The 16933-nt window shown below is 46.3% G+C and overlaps 1 protein-coding gene across 2 annotated transcripts in view; it reads right to left on the reverse strand.

Annotated features, from left to right (window-relative positions):
- Nucleotides 1-16933, reverse strand: part of LOC144097582 (putative 4-coumarate--CoA ligase 2) — a 365926-nt gene that overhangs the window by 295136 nt on the left and 53857 nt on the right. Inside the window, exons 1-2 of one of the 2 annotated variants that reach the window (XM_077630251.1) lie at nt 9525-9628; nt 4014-4069 (exon numbers count right to left, since the gene is read on the reverse strand). The exons of the other annotated variant lie outside the window; for it this stretch is intronic. The gene's annotated coding sequence lies outside the window, so the exon portion shown is untranslated. Of the gene's footprint in view, nt 1-4013; nt 4070-9524; nt 9629-16933 lie in introns of those variants that run through there. 2 annotated transcript variants of the gene reach the window in all.

Consider the following 16933-nt stretch of genomic DNA (forward strand, 5'->3'; position numbering starts at 1 on the left):
AATATATTACAGAGTACCGGGGCGACACACGAGCCAATGCAAATGCCCTTTCTTTGTAGATACGTTTGGTCATTGAAATCAATAAAAGTGGCCTTCAGATAAAACTCAAGTAATGACATGAAGTTGTCTACATTCAAACCAGAAGCGTTTTGAAAAGTCGTGGCTCCATTCCTATCAATGCAATCACGCACTGCAGCAAAGAGATGTTGATGCGAAACCGAGTAGAAAAGATCTTCTACATCAATGGAAAAACCAGACCTAATGTTCCTATTAGTCTGAAGGAAGGCTATCACATCATCAGAGTTCGTAGTTCCAAAGGGGTCTTCTATTTCCAGTCTTCAGGTGCTTGAGCAAAAATTGACTGATTTGCCGTTGCCAAGTATCCTTTTCGCTTACTATTGTCCGGAAAGATATTTCCGACTTGTGAGTTTTCGCTGAGAAAAAGACCGAAAGGCAGTTCTTTTCACACTTCCTCATGGCACTAGCTAGTTTATGCAGGTGCAGTTCCTCACAAAACGACACTGCACCTTTCTTCATTTGCTTCGTTTTCACTTCCACGGACCTGAAGTTCTTCTTGACTGCTTCTATTGCCTTTTTGTTGTACAAACCGGACGGTATTATAACAAAACCGCCTTCTTTGTCAGCCTGCACAAGCTGCAGATCATTCGCGCTTAAAAACGAAACGACCTTCGCCGTGGGATCAGCTCGATGGCAGTGAGGGTTTGGATCTCTGACTGACCTAGTGAGGGTGTCAACGCTGTCCAAGAGGCACCTTTCCTGGTTTTTTTTCATTGTTTTGTTGGCCAGTCGTCGGTTAAGGGCTAGCCAATCGTGTGGCTTGAGTTTGGCTTGTACGCTGAATTTTGGGCCTTCCTTCAGGACTGCCGCTATTCCTTCCGGGAGTTCAGCTCCTCCCAGGACTAACACATCGTGGCGTCCGGGATCCTTGGTCTGCCCCTTCTTCAGTTGTTCCAGGTGTCTCGATACATGGTTCATGGTGCACTTCCACCAAAGCTCTGTTGTCTGGGCTGCTTCAAGATCTTCTACGGGCAGCATACTACTCCCAAGACCAAGAGTGGCTGGCGGCCATCAGACATCGAGAAAGCAAGAAGCTCGCAGCCCAGACAACAGAGCTATGGTGGAAGTGCACCATGAACCATGTATCGAGACACTTGGAACAACTGAAGAAGGGGCAGACCAAGGATCCCGGACGCCATGATGTGTTAGTCCTGGGAGGAGCTGAACTCCCGGAAGGAATAGCGGCAGTCCTGAAGGAAGGCCCAAAATTCAGCGTACAAGCCAAACTCAAGCCACACGAATGGCTAGCCCTTAACCGACGACTGGCCAACAAAACAACGAAAGAAAACCAGGAAAGGTGCCTCTTGGACGGCGTTGACACCCTCACTAGGTCGGTCAGAGATCCAAACCCTCACTGCCATCGAGCTGATCCCACGGCGAAGGTCGTTTCGTTTTTTAGAGCGAATGATCTGCAGCTTGTGCAGGCTGACAAAGAAGGCGGTTTTGTTATAATACCGTCCGGTTTGTACAACAAAAAGGCAATAGAAGCAGTCAAGCAGAACTTCAGGTCCGTGGAAGTGAAAACGAAGCAAATGAAGAAAGGTGCAGTGTCGTTTTGTGAGGAACTGCACCTGCATGAACTAGCAAGTGCCATCAGGAATTGTGAAAAGAACTGCCTTTCGGTCTTTTTCTCAGCGAAAACTCACAAGCCGGAAATACCTTTTCGGACAATAGTAAGCGAAAAGGATACTTGGAAACGGCAAATCAGTCAATTTTTGCTCAAGCACCTGAAGACTCTGGAAATAGAAGACCCCTTTGGAACTAAGAACTCTGATGATGTGATAGCCTTCCTTCAGACCAATAGGAACATTAGGTCTGGTTTTTCCATTGATGTAGAAGATCTTTTCTACTCGGTTTCGCATCAACATCTCTTTGCTGCAGTGCGTGATTGCATTGATAGGAATGGAGCCACGACTTTTCAAAACGCTTCTGGTTTGAATGTGGACAACTTCATGTCATTACTTGAGTTTTATCTGAAGGCCACTTTTATTGATTTCAATGACCAAACGTATCTACAAAGAAAGGGCATTTGCATTGGCTCGTGTGTCGCCCCGGTACTCTGTAATATATTTTTATCTGAAATTGACCGCTCCTTGAGTGAAGCACTTGACACGGATTGTATAGTCCACGTTTTAAGATATGTAGACGATTACCTGGTCTTGTTGGCAGATAGCGATTTTAGTTTTGAAGAAGCAATAGCTGATGTTTTAGGTACGTTTGGTCGAAACAGCATGGGCCTCACCTTCACTCACGAACTGCCTAGCAGTAATAACCAATTACAGTTTTTAGACCTCACCCTAACCTTTCACCCTTCACATGTTTGCTGGCGATACTGTCCACGCGCCAAGAAAGATTTGTTGCCATTTCATTCAAACCATTCTAAGACCGTTAAGAGGGCTATCGCTTCCCAGTGCCTTGCGTCCGCACTAAAGAAGTCCTGCCACCATTTCATGCACGCCAGCTTTGCATCAAAGGATGCCAGGTTGCAGAATGCAGGCTTCCCGGCTCCCCTGGTTCTCTCCGTGACGCAGACCTTGCTGAAAAAGCTGAAGGGCAGCAATGAAAACAACAGACCTCAAGAAAAAAGGCTGGAAAGGCCGGAAGTTGTACCTTACGTACACCACACCTCTCATAACCTCAAGAAGGTGGCCAATGAGTACGGCGTCAACGTGGTATTTTCAGCGCCGCGAAAACTAGCCGGAATGTTCTCACGTATTGGGAGAAAGGAAATGCAAGAGTGCGCCATCAGACACCGAACGCCACTTGTTGGCTGCAAGAAAGGAGTGGTGTACGAGTTCCCGCTTGCATGCGGGAAGGTGTACGTTGGACAGACCGGCCGGTGTCTTAATGAGCGCCTGCTTGAACACAAGAATTCTTTGAATAAGAAAGGAGCCCATCTTTCAGACCACTGCCAAGCATGCTCGAAAGAGAAACGTATAGTCTGCAAGCCCCGACTGCCTGAATGCAAAGTGCTACTGAAAAGCCGTGATAAGACCGAACGTGAGCTTGTGGAAGCCTTTTATATCAAAAAACGAGGCGACAATTGCATTAGTGATACCTCGGTTATTATCCGGCACAGTGAAATGATGTTCCTTGAGGCATATCTGTGAAAGGTAGATGTTTATCAAATTGAGATTAAGAGCATGGATAAGGTCAGAGGCAATATATACGCTCTTCCCTGAATAAACCCTGTTGAAAGTGTAGCGCTCGTCCTGTTCCCTTCCTTGTCCGTGTTGCCAGCTTGCGCTCTTATGTCTTTCCCGAACACTGTTTGTTGCTGGTTAAAAAAAAAAAGAATGGGTACTAGCAGTTGTCACTGACATTCTATTGAAGAAGCGTAGCTTGTTGGGCCGGTTGCTGCATGGTACGTGGAAAACCAGTGGAAAGGACGCGTTCACAAGCAGAAGTACAAAGGGCAACATTGCCCTGTGAACACGTCCTTTCCGCGGGTTTTCCATGCATCACCGACATTCTTTTTGCGTGCAGCGCGAATCTTAAAAAGTTTCTCAAAAGTGCTCACAGGTTTCTCTCTCTGTTTATGCATATCCTCAAACATAGCCATACTCAAATGTGGCAAGCACCCATTACATTTATAGCATCCTGCCAGCTGACCCCTTTACTGAACAGATAAACACTGCCTCATGTTCTTGAAGAGCACACATACTATACCAGGGTGCTCACTTCTTTGCACAGTGTTTCCCTTTACTCTGCTAGAGGAACCAGTGTTCTGAGTCCATGCAGGTTGGAAACTGAAGACAGTTCTGATTTTCTGTGTCATGACTACCATTCTGGTATATACCACTCTTTGGATGCAGCAATAACTACAGACTCCTGCTGCCAGTGCTTGCCCAGGCAATTTGTTTTTTTTTGGAAAACACATTCTAGAATGCTATGATTCCGAAAGAGAGGAAAGATGGTGTGGCAAGGTACTATACCTGTAATTTGAGACTGCGTCCTGTGTCGTGATGTCCCCCGTTCACAAGTAACATTTCTGTGTGATACATGGCAATGTCCACGTTAGCAAAGTGAGGTAACAGCTTTAGGCATGTTCAATAAACCAAGAGACAATTTTCAATCAGAGGTCAAAAAAGTGAAATACTGCAGGCACATACTCACCCTTAACCTTGTGCAAGTGAAACTTAATCCACCAGACCTTGTGGTACAAAGTTTACACTCAGTTTAGATGAAGACATTAAAATTACCAGAATGGGAAAATGCCATAGTACGCATAAATTCTGATCAGCTCAGCAATGCCCATCACATGCACACTGCTCCTTTCACTATAAAAGAAAGTTTTTTTTTGTCGCAACACTGGTCACATATGTATTTAAGTTTGCACTACCTAAATATTTCAGGCAATACAACACATCAGGATTCTGCAAACAACCACACTTAAAGATAGCAAGTTGCATCACTTTACTTTGACAACACTTGCTAATAGCATAGGTATAAGAGCTTTGTGCTGTGTTTGAATGCCTTTTTCATGAATAAAATTATTGTGCTTCTCTTATTCTCTCATTACTGCTGAGATGAGCACCAGCGATGCCACTAGGCATTCAGGGTGCAGTACAGTGGCCACTATAGTGGCCAGTTCAGTGGATGCTGCGCTGGCGCAGAGGTAGAGCATCCGCCTCGCGTGCAGGAGACCCATGGTTCAAATCCTTGAACCACCACAATTCTCCACCAGAAAAAGAAAGAATGAATGTTGAGGAAATTGAACAATAAGGTCTGTGGTGTTGAGTGATGTACCAAAATGCGAATTGGAAAGGGTATAGAGTAAGGCGACACAAGCTCTTTGATGCTATACACTGCATGTTTACAAGAGTCAAAGGATTGGACTCGGAAGAGCTTGGGTTAAAATGAATGGAGGAAATCCTAGGAACCTCCGATTTTCCCATGTTGCCCAGCGACGTAACTCAGAAGGAGTTCCTGTGCTTTACTCAGGGCCTCAACATTCAAGCAGAATGGTAGAGCTAAAAGTTAATAAGAAGGAAACTGAAGTCACGTCCAGCAATTTGGAAAGAGACAAAGATAGACAGCAAAGTATTGTATATTGTAATAGAATAAATCTATCTTCGGCAAGTAATTACCGCAGAGTCGAACCCTGCCAGTGAAATAGCCAGGAGAATACAAATGAAATGGAGGGCATTTGGCAGGCACTTGCGTCATTTAGAGAAGCTTGGCATTGACCCTTACAGGGAGAGCACATAGTATGTTTGGAATGGTATGGTATTTAGGTTTCACATTCGAAAGCAACAAATGGGCCATGAGATATGCCATACTGGAGAGCCCTGGAATAATATCAACCACCTCGTGTTCTTCCAGGATGCAGGAAAGACTAAAGTGCAGGAAAAAAATTTGATTTTTGGTTTCTTAATAATATAAAATTTCAATACCTTCATGAATATTATTCAGTGTCTCGCATGCTTTTCTGCCCTTTAATAGAGCCAGGACAGCCTTTTTTTAAAGCCAATTCCTTTGAAGCTTGCATTTGCTCACATTTCTGCCATGGAAAAAATGGCAAAAATACACTGGAAATTTCATAAACACAGTTGATCCATTGACAGCCTCCAGGCAATGCAAGAAAAGCACTATGCATGTTTTATTCAGTGCTGACACTTTTTGGTGAAAAACAGCGCACAAGCAGACACAGACAGAAAGAAGGGGACAAGCGCTGAACTAGCAACTGAGGTTTTATTGAGAAGCATGGCGAAATATATACAGCACAGCATACAGCATTCAAAAACATATAAACAGCACATAAAAGGCGGATAAGAAGCCAGCATCCAAAATCATCGCTTAACGTCGCATATCCAAGAATTCCATCTCTTTTGTTGAAAGAAGGATAGACGGGGTGCTGACACATGAGTCCTCCGCTTTTGCTATCGCCCTAGCCTCGATAATTTCCCTTGTTATTGTGCACTTGTTTCGTGCCAGGATTTTGCAGCCGTGAAGGTCGGGTATGCAGGCAGGTTTATGATTGCAACGGTGACAGTGCTTAGCCAGAAAACCTGATGAAGCAATGGATCTTACATTGTTGTTATGCTCCAGTAATCTTTCGTTAAGACACCGACCGGTCTGGCCGATGTACCTGCTTCCACACGGTAACTTAATTTCATAAACAACACCCTGATCACATGCAACAAAAGGATTCTGGTGGTTGATTTTGCATCCAGGACGAGGCTTTTTCATTGGATTTGTCGCTTTACACAGTTTTATTAGTTTTTCTGGGGCAGAAAACACAACCTTAACATCGGCCTTCTTGGCTATTTTCTTAAGGTTGTGCGATATCTTATGCATATAAGGGATGACCGCAACTTTTTGTTTATCATCTCTTTGTCCCTTTTGTTGATTGCATCCCGTCTGCCCTTCCGCTTTTTTCTCTTTTAGAACACCTTCCGCCACTGACACTAGCAATTTACTGGGGTAGCCAGCCGCACCTAGACGGGCAGTTTGTTTCAGTAGGCTTTCCTCAACTGTGTGAAAACAGGACTTGTTTAATGCATTACGAAAGCAAAGCTTAGCTATACCCCTTTTCACCAATTTCGAGTGTGCCGAATCGTACGGAAGTATCGGCTTTTTTCCCCTAGGATCATAAATCCAACAGGCATGGTTGTTCGTAAACCGGAGGCTTAAGTCCAAGAAACGGATGCTTTCATCCAGAGGCAGTTCATTGGTCAAAGTTAGGGGGTTTAAACACTCCTCGAATATTCTTAGAATGCTCCCGAAGGACAAACCGACCTCTTGACGAAACATTCGGGAGCATTCTAAGAATATTCGAGGAGTGTTTAAACTCCCTAACTTTGACCAATGAACTGCCTCTGGATGAAAGCATCCGTTTCTTGGACTTAAGCCTCCGGTTTACGAACAACCATGCCTGTTGGATTTATGATCCTAGGGGAAAAAAGCCGATACTTCCGTACGATTCGGCACACTCGAAATTGGTGAAAAGGGGTATAGCTAAGCTTTGCTTTCGTAATGCATTAAACAAGTCCTGTTTTCACACAGTTGAGGAAAGCCTACTGAAACAAACTGCCCGTCTAGGTGCGGCTGGCTACCCCAGTGAATTGCTAGTGTCAGTGGCGGAAGGTGTTCTAAAAGAGAAAAAAGCGGAAGGGCAGACGGGATGCAATCAACAAAAGGGACAAAGAGATGATAAACAAAAAGTTGCGGCCATCCCTTATATGCATAAGATCTCGCACAACCTTAAGAAAATAGCCAAGAAGGCCGATGTTAAGGTTGTGTTTTCTGCCCCAGAAAAACTAATAAAACTGTGTAAAGCGACAAATCCAATGAAAAAGCCTCGTCCTGGATGCAAAATCAACCACCAGAATCCTTTTGTTGCATGTGATCAGGGTGTTGTTTATGAAATTAAGTTACCGTGTGGAAGCAGATACATCGGCCAGACCGGTCGGTGTCTTAACGAAAGATTACTGGAGCATAACAACAATGTAAGATCCATTGCTTCATCAGGTTTTCTGGCTAAGCACTGTCACCGTTGCAATCATAAACCTGCCTGCATACCCGACCTTCACGGCTGCAAAATCCTGGCACGAAACAAGTGCACAATAACAAGGGAAATTATCGAGGCTAGGGCGATAGCAAAAGCGGAGGACTCATGTGTCAGCACCCCGTCTATCCTTCTTTCAACAAAAGAGATGGAATTCTTGGATATGCGACGTTAAGCGATGATTTTGGATGCTGGCTTCTTATCCGCCTTTTATGTGCTGTTTATATGTTTTTTGAATACTGTATGCTGTGCTGTATATATTTCGCCATGCTTCTCAATAAAACCTCAGTTGCTAGTTCAGCGCTTGTCCCCTTCTTTCTGTCTGTGTCTGCTTGTGCGCTGTTTTTCACCAAGATGCAAAACCAACTAGCCCATTCAGCTGCTTTACTGACACTTTTATTCTCCGCTATTCTTGCCTCATGTGAAGCGTAAGATCTCGCTTTTGTATGGATGTATTTAAACATTTCTTTTTCTTTTTAGTGGGCACATAGAAAATATGCGTAAGGCTGTTTGGCGCAGGTATTTCCACATGTTGGCAATCAACAGCATTGCCTGTAAAATGCTGTGTTCAAAAGACTGAGGCACCTGCTGTGCTGACAAGAGCCAAATGATGAACAACCCCTTCCTGCATAGGTACTCGCCCAAATCAGTTCTTCACACCACAAAGCCTGCTCCCCAGCAAGTAGCGCAATGCACAACCAATTCTTCTAGAATAGTGTTTCTACAGGAGATGCAAAAATATTTAAGAGTCATTTAGCCATGCAGTTTGGGATTGTGCACCAAAGAATGCCTTCCTTACCAGGCACACATTCGAACTACCATCTTAGACGCAGCACGCACATTCAGTCATGGGAGCATAGCCCAAATTGATGCCCTTTGATATACAAGGTGACATCCCAAAGCATTTCGTGCATCACCGGGACACTAAATCGTGGCATAGCTGTGTGAGGTGGACCGTAGTAGAAAGTACTTCACTGAGAGAGATGCAGAACAGATAAAAAAGGAAGCTCAGCAGAAAAATGAGAGGCAAAGCAGAGTAAAATTTGCTTTCGTATTGACTACATGGCTAGTAGCTATAGATTCAAGTTTCGGTGGATGTTGGTTCTTTAAAAAATTGAAGCAAATATGTTTTTGTCTTCAACTCGAAAAACTCAAAATTTCATTTCTTGTTATATTTGAACAATTATTGGATAAACAAGAAAAGAAATGAATCTGTCTTTTTCTATCTTCAGCTACACAGAGATGTAAAACTACTGACTCAAAATCGTACGCAGGAAGTATGCAGGAAGCATAAAGCAGGGCAAATATTCTAATTCTGACCTCTCGAGAGACTCGCAAAGCATTCTTTGGTTGGTTGAAGCAGCAGAAGCAGTTGCGGCACTTGCATCGCCTGCATCTGCAGGTAAAAATCCTGAACGCTGCCAAAGTAGAGTAAACGGTTTATATAAAAAATAAAATGCAGTAACCTTGGAAACTAAACTCTGCGCCAATGGAATCCACACCATCCCACTCAAACGATGTCTGAAAATATAATTTTTCTCGCTAAAAAGAATAAATATATTAGCTGCTGCATTTGATCACAGCTGTGTACATCTAAATTATATAAATGCCATGAGCACTTGTTCCAGAAATGATGTGTCTCAAGACACTACAGCCCCATCTGCATTGTGAGTACCTATGCAGCAACAAACAGGGTTGTGAAATTAGGTGCACTCTGGTAATCACTTATACCTCACTATTTTCAAGGCTGGTCAAACGACACTTTGCAGTGCAGCTGAGCAGCACATCTGCTTCCGCTGCCTCAGCCAGTCGTTGAGCACCTCAAAAGATCGATACCACGAGAAATCGAAGTGTGAATATGGGCCCAGAGAACAAATTTAGTTCTGCAGCAGAGCTATCAAATGCCATCCAGTGCTTAAAAATTGACCAAACTTACGTTCACTTTGTTGTTGTTGTTGTTGTTGTTGTTAGCCTATCAAAAGACTTTGTTCCTGAAGGCACTCAGCGTCGTCCTCCTCAGTCCTGATGCCAACATCGCTGATATCTGCAAAACAAAAAAAATAGCCAAAAGTGCTGAAATTGCACATCTTGCAATTCAAAGATTCTAAGATGCCATTGTAGTGGCGCTGGCATCGCCAGCGGCGCTGATGAAGAAGATCTGCCTCGCGCATCAGAGAACGCTTTGGGCAACCGGCCTGGCCAGCAACGTCAACAGCCCGCTCCGCCGGCTCACCAGCCGTGGCTACCGGGACTCCAATACATGTGGTTGCGGCTACTGGGACTCCAATACATGTGGTTCACCCACCACATTCTGGTGACACCGGACGACAGCCCCGACGCACGCAACGAGGCTCCCACCGGCTTTGCGCTCCTGCCCGTCCTGGTCCTCCACTTGGCCTTGCCGCTGCACGGCCGCAATTCGCACCCGGCTTTCGGCAGCCTCTCGCCGCCATGTACGCACCTCCCATCACATCCGGTGAGCTCCTTCAGTCATATCAACGCCCCTACCTTCCTCGGCTGCCCGGCCTGCCCGCTTTTTACGCCAGGGACCCCGTTTCGTGGCTGGCGCTGCTTGACTCGCACTTTCATGTCCACAACGTGTCCAGCCAGCTGCTGCGCTATCAGCACGCCACCAGCGAACTACCACCCGGTCTCCTGGCACAGCTGCGGTTGCCGCCTCCTGGCCCCTACATATACGCCGATTTCACGAAGGGCTTGACGGCATATTTTGGCTTGGAGCTCCCACCGACTCTCTACGCTCCTGTTCCCGACTCCACTGCGGCGCCACTTGACCCACCACCCGTGGCCACATTCCCTACCCGACCTGTTTCGGCTTTCCCCCAACCGCTCCTCCGTCGGCGCCCCTCCAGACACCGTCTCTCCACTGTCGCCGCCACCGAATGAGCCCTCATCCACGGTACGGCAAGTGCCACGTGACCACGCGTTGGTCTCTTGCCCGCCTTCACACCCAGCTGTCTCGTGCTGCATCCCCGTCTCTCCTAAGATTGCTCCAACGGCCCCTACGGACGGCCATCCATCTGCGAGCTCCCGTCCTTGGGTGCTTCCTGTCCAGCCCTGCTTCCCAGCTGTGGCGCCTGCCCTTGGGCCATCTCCGGCAGCACCCTCTCTCGACCCGGGCCTCAATTCGCTTCTTGTCCCCAGTTCGCCTGCTACCTCAAGCCCCACCATAGTGAGCTCAACTGCCCTTCCTGTCGCTCGGCACGCATGGACGCCTCCCCAGGGCCTTGTCGCGCCTAACGCGCCACCTGAAACGCCTGCCGCACATCCCTGCCCACCTGGTGCCTTTTCCAGTGCCTGTGCCTCCCCGACAGACGAGACAGCCTCAGCAGGTGGTGGCATGCTTGCGATGCATTGCAGCGTGCCCCATCCAACACCATCTATGGAGTCGGCCCTACCGTATACTTACCATTCCTACAAATACTCCCCGGATTTGCTTCTTGTGCCCCCAACAACCGGTCCCAACGCCACGGTGAGCTCACTTTTGCAGACGGCCGGTACATCTCGTCCCCCGTTTCGACTACTACCTAACAAGGTAGCACGTGCCTCACGCCGCAGACCCCACGCTCAGTGCCGTCCGCCGTTGTTTCGCCATTGCCAGCGGCCGAGGCATCGGCTCCACTTCTATGTCTTCCCCGCGCCATATCATCGTCCGAACCAACTGACCCAGCGCAAAACTGCCCCCCAACCACCGGCCCCGCCCGTAGGCTGTCCGACTGAAGAACGCCTAGCTCGCCTCCCATTCCTCGATGACTTTTCCCGCCTTGTGCTTCCATCATCCTCGCCTTTTGGCTCCCCTCGCCTTTTCCGAGGCAGCCAGGCTCGACCGCCAGAGCTCTTTTCTTCCGCCCGACAGGCTTCCCCAGCTCTGATCCGGACTTCACAAAGCTAACTCTGTCCTCTACTTGAGAACCTGTACAAACTTTTACATACTGTTTTTCTCTATTATCGCACATCGCGCTAGGGGGGGGGGGGGGGGCATCTGTAGCGGCGCTGGCATCGCCAGCGGCGCTGATGAAAAAGATCTGCCTCGCGCATCAGAGAACGCTTTGGTCAAGCGTTCTGGCCAGCAACATCAACAGCCCGCTCCGCCGTCTCACCAGCCGCGGCTACCGGGACTCCAATACATGTGGTTGCGGCTACCGGGACTCGAATACATGTGGTTTACCCGCCACACCATCCCATCCCACTGCACAACATGGGCACTCTATCTCCAATCACCTCTCCTTTGCAACTAGCATGCCCACCCTGTTACCAGCAAACTTCATTGTTTCGTTAGTGCAACAGACTCTCTACTAACTGTAACTATTTTTTGCCTTCTGTTGACAGTCACTCAGACACCATGCTACATATTGCATGTTTCCCCCATGTCTATTTCCTGCCGATAATAAACTGAGATAGCGTTAATTCATGTTCTCTCATACACATTGTTCTTGTGTCCTTTTTACATTACACTTATTGTTTTTCCTTAACTCGTTGTACAGCCCGTCATTATTTTTTCAGTTTATTTCTTAGCTTCCAAGTTTCAGCCCAGCGGGCAAACACTAGCAAGAAGTGTTTGAACTTTCCTTTTGTAGATATCAGCCTTTCAACACTGTCTATACCTCATCAGTATATAAAGCCACCGTGGTGGCTCAGTGCTCATGGTGCTGGGCTGGTGAGCCGAAAGACGCGGGTTTGATTCCGGCCGCGGCAATCGCATTTCAATAGAGGCGAAATGCTAGAGGCCCGTGTACTATGTCAGTGCAGTGAAATTGGGATGAAATTAACCATGTCTCATGAAAGCACAATAATAACCTACGTCAAAGAAAAGGTGTTCTTAAGAGTCCGCTTTTAACGGGAACTGTGATGAGGCACACAAATTTTAAGGCACTGCATTTTCAAAGCTGTTGGTGCGTACTGCAATCAATGAAAAAGTGCACTAGAAGCAAAAAGCATTTCATGTTAGGGCCAAGTGCAGGGCACCTTAGTTATTTGTCAAATACGTCCGCACAGTTACATGATTGCATGATAAAAAAAATTAAGTCAGCCCCGTTGGATGCCCAGTGGATTTGTCAAGGAACACATTCAGTCGTCAGCTTATTGAGGCTCTTTACTGGAAACAAGAATATTTGTGTTATGTGCACTCGTTATCAGAACAGTACCGCATTTCTCCATACGATTATACGTTTTTTGGAATTGTTTTTTGTGTTTACATAGCAATTAATGTAGGAGTAATATCTTATTGCGGGCTAGTTGATGAATCATCATGAACAGCGGCAGCGCGAAGCAACAAGTTCGAAAGAGAGACACGAGATGAGCGCTTGTCCTGTGTTCTCGTGTCTCTCTTTCGTCCTTTTTGCTTCGCGCTGCCGCTGTCCACGTTAATGTAGGGGGTTGTAAATGATCACACTATTAGAAATGCGAAAGCTGGTTGAAACTGCGTTAACCGCTCTACGTTGCGGCATTGAAATCAGCGCTCACCAAAACAACGCAGCACCGAGTCGCTGACTTCGGCGCTCCCGACATGCTACATCACATAAACGGCAACGAGAGTGAAAGCACATTTGGGTGTACACTTGCCTAGCTGCGAGTTGTCGCCGTAGTCTGGTGGGACATCTGGGGGGACATCTTGCGAGTCCACGCGGTACTCCCGGGCCTGCACCGTCGGCCTGTGGCTGAGCAGCGCGTTCATGTGGTCGTACCACTTCCAAGCCGACGGTGCAGCTCCACTTCTCTCTTGCTCCAACCGTTCCTGTCACACAAGATAGAATTGTGCTGCAACGTAGTATCATTCCGTATGGGTGTCGAAATTCGGGTGAGAGAATGTTTATACTCACGGCCGTGAATCTCTTAAAATTCTTCCAGCAGCTCCGCAACTACTGCCACGTCCAGTGATAACCGAGATTGGCCTTTTCGGCCTGCAGCTCTTTGAAAACATCTTGGTTGCGCTGCCGTCTGCTGTCCAGCGCCTCGCTCACTTTTTTTCCATTGATTAGCGCTAGAAAACATTCCAGTTCCCGGTCGGTCCAAGAAGTTCGGGTGGAAACAGCGCGGGGACCGACGGCGGCTGCCATTATGGTCGACTGGTCACATGACCGAAATCTTTCCCAGAGTTCTCTGTTACCCGACTCCCTGACCCGACTGCGCATACATGGTTTTTGGAAAGGCGGGTCAGGCGAGTTAACCTACCCCCTGCAGGCGAGTTAACTCGGCTCGCACTGTCGCTTATTTTACTCTACCCGACAGCGTCTACATGAACCCGGCAACTGGTTTTTTACCCGACAAGCAAACTCTACTAGACTGTATCGGGTTCATGTAGACAGGGCTATTGTGCCTTTGACTTACGAAACGTTCCTACAAACAAAACCATGTTTTCAAGATATTTTCAGAAATTTTCCCATTGTGCTAACTATTACGCAATCACAAGCACTCTGTTCGAAGTCTAATTATTTGCCGTTACTGTTTTTAACGAAGAATATTGAGTAATTGTGATTTGAAAATATTTGGTCTGTAGTTAAGTCTATATTTTTTGTAATTTGTGCAATATAATACCGCGAGTATTTATTTACTAGAGATTATCAGCCGGTAAAGGTCTTTAATGGAAACTTGAAGCAAAGTCCTCTGGGGTGTTTTGTTTTTATCAACTCCGTCTAAGTCAGTGCGCCATTCTTAAAATTTATAGCACCTAATGCTTTTAACGACTCGTTACAAATTATCTCCCAGGTATAGAACTGCAAATTTTGTCTGACGGTAGTAAAAGAAATATTGTAAAAATAATAATGCGCCGTATAACTCGGCACACACACACACATATATATATATATATATATATATATATATATATATATATATATATATATATATATATATATATATATATATATATATATATATATATATATATATATATATATATATATATATAGCAAGACAGGACAGGCGCCTGTCCTGTCTTGAGTGTGCTTGTCTTCGTCTTTTAGCGCCTGTACGCTTTTTTGCGTAAACCATGTCAAGCTACAACCAACTAGCTCAAATGAAAGTCTTGCTGCAACATATTTCTTCTCCATTGAGCACTGTCCTGTCTTCCTTCAATAACCACACTGCAGTTTCTACTTGCGTGAACCTCATCGCTGCAGCGACATGCCGTTCCCGCATGATAACCTACTACTTAAAGCGTAGACTGGCGCCTCCTGAGGTTCAAGCCATCTTTGGTGTTGTTCAACCATCGTGGGGCCATACTAGAAGGATTTGCAAAATCCTGAAGTCTGAAGCGTGGCGTCAAAACAGGTTGTTCAATGACTGGTTGCGCGTCCTGTTTGACCATGGAACACAAGCGCAGAGGACCATCCAAGACTACAAGCGGCTGGCGGCACAGACAACGGAATTTCTATGGCACAGGATTAGAGCAAGGTTCCCCAAAGTGAAGGAGGTGCGACAGTCTTCGGCTGACGTCAGGGTGCTTGGTGATGTGGTTCTCGAACCCCGTGTGAAGTCAGCGCTTGAGAAAGGCCCTAAATTCAGCTTTGAGCCTATGATGAAGAAATCTGAGCTTCTTGCCCTGACTAGGAAGGTGGCAAGAAGAGCCAGAGACAAGGATGAGGACCGAGCGGCTTCGGATGCCCTGGATTGCCTGATGCAGCACGTGAGCCGTAGCCGCCCTTCTTATCCTCCTTTTAAGAAGATCAAGGGCTACTTGAGAGACAACAACCTTGAGATACTTCAAAGCGACAAGGAAGGTGGCTTCATTGTCCTTCCCGAGAAGCTATTGAAAGAGAAAGCAGCTGAAGCTCTGCAGAACTTTGTCGCAGTGAAGTTCAATCCTGGCACGGTCAAGAAAACCGCTGTAAAGCTGCTAACTGACATGAATTTGGAACCGCTCAAGAAAATGGTGAAGAGCGCAGACAGAGAGTTCCTGGATGTTTTCTTTACGGGCAAGTCTCACAAGCCTGGATGCCCCCTGCGCACGATTGTTTCGGAAAAAGGGTCCTGACAGCTGTGCGTTGGCCGCTTTCTCCAGTGCCATTTAAAGTCCCTACCTCTAGATGACCCTTTTCTTGTCCGCAGCACTAATGAGGTTGTTCAGGAAATTAGAAACGGAATGCCAGGAGCACAGTGGGCTTTTTAGATTGATGTCAATGACCTGTATTATTCCATCCCGAATACCGAAATGTTAATTTCCATCAAAGACAAGATTGCATGCATTGGCGAACTACCATTTCAGGACAAAACAGGAATTAGTTGTGATGATTTCTTGACACTTTTAGAATTTTACCTTTCATCGACTGCCGTTTTTTTCAACCATCAGGTTTATGTTCAGCGCGATGGTGTTTGTATTGTGTCGTCCCTTGCGCCTATATTGAGTGACATTTATTTATCGTGTGTTGACAAACGTGTCAGTGACCGGCTTTTATTGACCTCTAACGTTGTTAGGGTATTCAGATATGTGGATGACTACCTAATTGTGCTAACCGATCACGTAGGTTCCAAACCAAGCGCCATTTATGAAAACATTGTCACCATTTTCAGTAGTGAATCCAAGGGGCTTCTTTTCACTCAAGAACTTCCCCGCGATAATAGCCTACAGTTTCTTGACCTGAGAATTGTGTTTAGACAGGACAGACATATTTGCTGGTCCTACAACCCCAGATCGTGTAAAGAGCTACTCCCTTTCGGTAGGGCACATTCCAAGCTAATCAAGCGAGGAATCGTTGCGACATGCCTGAATGCAGCCTTGGAAAAATCTTGCCAGCATGAGATGGCACTGAGCTTTGATGCGCAAACTGAACGCATTTACCAAGCCGGGTACTCAAAACACCTCATCACAAGTATTAGTGAGAACCTTGTAAAAAAGCGCAAGGTGGCGTCAAGGGGTAAACGCGCTCAGAAAGACAAGAACAAAGAAAAGAAACCGACGGTGATGATTCCCTATATTCATCGGCTTTCGCACAATCTAAAGAAAGTAGCCAGCAGGTATAAGGCCAATGTGGTTCTATCTGCTCCTTGCAAGCTGTCGCGCGTGTGCACTTTGAACAAAGCAAGAATAGTTAGGCAGTGCAAAACTATTCACCAAATCCGCGCCACTGTTTGCACTACTGACGTTATGTATGCTGTGCCTCTTAGCTGCGGTCTGGAATATATTGGCCAGAGAGGTCAATGCTACAATGAAAGAGTGAGGCAGCACAAGATTGCGATAAAAAATGGTTATGGGAGCCACATGGCCACTCACTGCAAAAGCTGTAAGTGTCGTCCAGGTTTTGAGAACACCAAATTCATCGCAAGGTCTAAAGACAAATTAGAGCGTGAAATAATAGAAGCTTACAACATCAAGCAGAGGGGTCATATCTG

The sequence above is a fragment of the Amblyomma americanum genome, chromosome 7 (assembly GCF_052857255.1).
Source record: "Amblyomma americanum isolate KBUSLIRL-KWMA chromosome 7, ASM5285725v1, whole genome shotgun sequence".
In the NCBI taxonomy this organism is placed as follows: Eukaryota; Metazoa; Arthropoda; class Arachnida; order Ixodida; family Ixodidae; genus Amblyomma; species Amblyomma americanum.